The 5,256-nt window shown below is 41.9% G+C and overlaps 1 pseudogene; it reads left to right on the top strand.

Annotated features, from left to right (window-relative positions):
- The first annotated feature begins 3,895 nt into the window (after positions 1 to 3,895).
- LOC144771067 (28S ribosomal RNA) lies at positions 3,896 to 4,934 on the top strand (annotated as a pseudogene).
- Positions 4,935 to 5,256: the final 322 nt, after the last annotated feature.

Consider the following 5,256-nt stretch of genomic DNA (forward strand, 5'->3'; position numbering starts at 1 on the left):
GGCCTTAGTTCACCCTCCGTAGCAGAAGAAGACACAACAGTATACCTCAGCGAATCCATCGAGTTTGTGGCTTCCTCAGCGAAGAATGACATTGGTACAATAAATTTTGAAAATCTTCCCGATGTGTATGAGGTCAGCAAAGATGTAATAACAAAGAAAAGTGACTACACAAAAAAAGTCACTTATTGGAAAAACCCAAATGAAAAGTATAAATGTGACTTGTGTGGAGACATATTGGGAACTTTTAAAGAATATTAATGCGTTGATGGTTCCACATTTTGACAATAAAAACTGAAAATAAATTGCAGAAAAAAGAAGAAATAGTAGAGATAAAAGCAAAAAATCGGCAAAAGATGTACTGCAAGCATCAAATGTTTCTGAAAATGACTCTTGCGATGAACCAGACGTTACAGTAGAAGTAACAACAGAAAAGCGCAGAGACTTTATCAATCGCAAAAAATAAAGAACTTTGATAAGCTGGAAGATAGAATCACAGAAATCGAGAAGTACACAAAATAGAGCAACACGATGCTGCTATGGATCTGATGGATGAGGTAGTGACTTATATCTCAGAAAACACCACTGATATAAATCCTACACCAGCAAGTGTACCAACAAATGAACCAGCAAGTGAACTCAATAATGAGCCTATGAACTCTGCTCAAGATGAGCACCAGAATGCCTCAGTAGAGAACAAGAAAACAAAAAAAGACAAGAAACACGGAAGGCTTAATCGGACGCACAAGAAAAATTATGCCAAAGCAAAGGGCAGCTATAAAGAATACCAGACAATGTTTAAAAAAGGCAAAAAGAAAATTGACAGGATTATCACTGATGGGGCAGAAGATGCCACTAGCCAAATCAGTGCTGATGACATTTTTCAATACTACAAAAACATAATTGAGAAAGAAAACAAGAAAAACCCTAACTTCATGCCGATTGATCAGATACCAGAGGATTACGAAATTAGAAATTTATGTAAAGAAATAACACTACTCGAAATAACTGATGCCTTCGAGGACTCCGATTTAAAGAAAGCAGTGGGGCCTGAAAAAAATTGGTCTGAATGACTTGTATAAAGTGCAAAGCAGGCAACCAAGACTGCAGCCCAGAATTTTATCGTCTTTGTTGTTGATGAGAAGAGTACCAGAAAGTATCAAAAAGAACCGATCAATTTTGATACCCAAGAATGTACCGATTAGTGAACTTAAAAAAATCAGTAACTGGCGTCCAATTAGCATTGATACTGCATTCATGAAGTTATTCACAAAAATACTAACAAAAAGACTCTCATTTTTTGTTGAATTGAATACGAGACAAAAAGGCTTCATGAAGGTGAGAGGTTGTCTCGAGAATCTGACTCTGTAAAATATCATAAAAGGGGCACGAAAAAACAGTCCCTCATTAGCAGTAGTGTTCATAGATATCGCAAAAGCCTTCGACTCTGTCAGCCATGGTCACATTATACAGAGTCTCGCAAGGCACAGAGTTCCATCATACATCAGAGACATAAATGCCTTGTACACTGATGCAACAACATTTTTCAAGGGAAAGAACAACGAAGCAACTCTTGAAATAACAATGAAATTAAACATGGTGACTCTTTATCCTCACTACTATTTAATATTGCCATGGATCCTCTGATCTGTGATCTTCAGAAAAAAGACATGGGCTTCACTTTTGGATCATATGGTCTTATTGAGCAAATCACCGCTCTCACCTTTGCCGATGACATCGCAGTACTCAGCAGCACCTCGGAAGGAATGAGCACAAATCTGAAAATCATTGAAAAGTTCAGTAAAAAAACAGTGTTAAAACTTAATGTGAAAAAGACACATGGATTTTATATCAGCCACCATAAAGATAAAATCCTGATTAACAACTGTAAACCATGGCAGTTTGAAAAAGAAAACATTGAAAACATTCATCCAGGAGAAAGTGAGAGATACCTCAGATTGAACTTTGATCCACACACTGGTCATACAAGCAACAACAAAACTAATGAGGTTCTTGTCAATTGGGCTAAAAAACTTGACATTCTACCACTTAAGCCCATGCAGAAAATAGAAAGGTTGTGTCAGTACCTGGTCCTTAAACTATCATTCAAATTGGAAATGACAGGAACAGAAGCAAAAACTTTAAATGTTCTGGATCAAACAATAAAAAAGTATGTCAAACATTTTCTACACCTTCCTGCATACACATGTGATGGTCTCCTATATTCGAAAAGATCATTTAGGGGCCTCAGTATACCAAAACTATGTACACAAATTGGTCTCAATAAAGTTAATGGTTTATTGTATCTCAGGGCAGCTCCAGACCTATACATAGCTCATTCAATCATGTATGCAGGAAAAGATATGAATGAAAAAATTTATAACATTATCAAAACGCACAAACTCAACATTTTATTCAGTAGGTTTCTGAGCTATGATGTGAATTTGTTAGCAACATATGATTGGAGAAAAGAAGAATTTGAGAAATGGGCAAATCTCCCTGTCCAAGGTGATGGTATAAAATACTTAGCAAGTAATCCAACCGTAAACTTCTGGATCAGCAAGCATAACACAATGAAAGAAAACCAGTACATAGCTGCGCTGATGTTAAGAACAAATGTTTTATATACTAGAGAAACCATCACTAGGGGAAGAAATCGTGCATTTGCTACATGTAGGTATTGTAATGATGTTTGCGAAACAATTTCTCATATTTCAGGCGCATGTCCTAAAACTAAGGACATTAGGATAAAAAGACATAACAGAATTCTAGAATTGCTCATTGATAGAGCAAAAAGGTGTGGTTGGATGACATATAGGGAACCTCATGTTAAGAATAATCAAGGAGATCTTCGAAAACCAGATGTAGTGTTTACCAAAAAATGGTACAGCTGTAGTGATTGATGTTTCAATTCGTTATGAAAACTCTCAGAATTCCCTTGAATTAGCGTTTGAGAGTAAAGTGAAATACTATCAGGATCTGTCACAGCAAATCAAAGGTCTCACAAAACGCACCACTGTAAAATTTCATGGCTTCCTCGTTGGATGTCGTGGTATTTAGCCTCAATGTAATGATGTTGTTATGGCTGATTTAGGTCAGCAAATGTCATTCCCATTCAAGAAAAATGTTTGCCTGACTACTTTAATGGACACTCTTAAAATGTGCCAAGTATTCAGGGACAATTGAGTATCAAGCTTATACTCAATCAGACAATTTGTAAAGCGCGCTACTCACCCAGTAGGGTCTCAAGCTTATACTGAGATGTACACGTTCTTACAACATACATGTCACTCTTATAAAGCATATTGTTTCAACATATAGGTTTATATTTGACACAAGATTTAGTATAGATGTAAATTTTATAGATGTGAATTTTTTAGATGTGTTTTTTCTAGTTAGATGTGCAATTTGTAGATGTGTATTTTTTTTATAAATGTGTGCTTATAACAATTTAGATATAGTTGTGTGCATTATACTTATTGAAAATTTCTTGAATGATGAATAGGTCTCAAATAATCGCATACACATAATTATCACACTTTGATTATTGACGTCCTGCTAATCATATTTTAATTTCTCAGGACTGTTCGTAGACAATTTTAAATTGTTGGAATAGTACTGCAGGGTGTACTATCTATGGCCTATACGTGATCCCAGTTCCAGTGAGGACAGCGTTCAGTGTGGCTGTACTCCGGAGCGAAAGAATGTTGTATTGTTGAAAGGAAAACCGAATTGACGCTGATAGGTAGCATAATAACCCAGAATGAGCCACCGCGAGGTGGTACAGAAATAGCCATATGCCTTGTCATCTAATTAGTGACGCACATGAATGGATGACGAGATTCCCACTGTCCCTACCTACTATCTAGTGAAACCACAGCCAAGGGAACCGGCTTGGCAGAATCAGCGGGGTAAGAAATCCCCGTTGAGCTTGACTCTAGTCAGGCACTGTGAAGAGACATGAGAGTTGTAGGATAAGTGGGAGGCCCTTGGGCCGCCGGTGAAATACCACTACTCTTATCGTTTTTCACTAACCTGGTGAGGCGGGGGGGGCGAGCCCCATGGGGTTCTCGCTTCTGGCTCCAAGCGCCCGGCGTACGCCGGGCACGACCCGCTCCGGGGACAGTGGCAGGTGGGGAGTTTGACTGGGGCGGTACACCTGTCAAACAATAACGCAGGTGTCCTAATGTGAGCTCAGGGAGGACAGAAACCTCCCGCGGAGCAGAAGGGCAAAGGCTCGCTTGAGCTTGATTTTCAGTATGAATACAGACTGTGAAAGCTGGGCCTCCCAATCCTTCTGACTTTTGGGGTTCAAGCAGGAGGTATCAGAAAAGTTACCACAGGGTTAACTGGCTTGTGGCGGCCAAGCGTTAATAGCGACGCAGCTTTTTGATCCTTCGATGTCGTCTCTTCCTATCATTGTGAAGCATAATTCACCAAGCGTTGGATTGTTCACCCACTAATAGGGAACGTGAGCTGGGTTTAGACCGGCGTGAGAAAGGTTAGTTTTACCCTACTGATGATGTGTTGTTGCAATAGTAATCCTGCTCAGTACGAGAGGAACAGCAGGTTCAGACATTTGGTGTATGTGTTTGGCTGTGGAGCCAATGGGGCGAAGCTACCATTTGTGGGATTATGACTGAACGCCTCTAAGTCAGAATCCCCCCTAAACCGTAACGATACAGCAGTGCCATGGAGCCTCGGTTGGCCTGGGATAGCCGACCTCTCTCTGGGGGACGGTGCGTAGTGCCGCTTGCTTGGAGACCGGAGCGCAGATGGAAGGGGGCCGCCTCCATCGACCTTAGTGCACCGCATGTTCGTGGGGCACCCAGTGCTAAATCATTCATAGACGACCTGATTCTGGGTCAGGGTTTCGTAAGTAGCAGAGCAGCTACCTCGCTGCAATCTATTGAAAGTCATCCTCTGAGCCAAGCTTTTGTCTCTCCGTGTGTGGGTGCCCGCGGATGCCCTGCTCCACCACACGCAGGGGTGGGTCCCTCTGCCGCCGGGCCGGTGGGAGGGACACAGAGGGAGTAATACGGGCCCACAGGAGACTTCCTCTACCATGTGCCCTCCGGCAGGGGGGCCTCCCTCTCCCGTCCCTGCCCCACCGGGGGCCACCATCCCTTGCAGATCGGCAGGGTCACCAGATGGCCTGGGCCAGCCAGGCATCCCCTTCCCGCTGTTCGCGGGCAAGGCCAGCAGAGAGGCGATCAGCGACAGCCCCGGGGAAGGAGCATCAGGAGCGGCTGCCTCGGA

The sequence above is a fragment of the Lissotriton helveticus genome, chromosome 7, assembly GCF_964261635.1.
Source record: "Lissotriton helveticus chromosome 7, aLisHel1.1, whole genome shotgun sequence".
NCBI classification, from domain to species: Eukaryota; Metazoa; Chordata; class Amphibia; order Caudata; family Salamandridae; genus Lissotriton; species Lissotriton helveticus.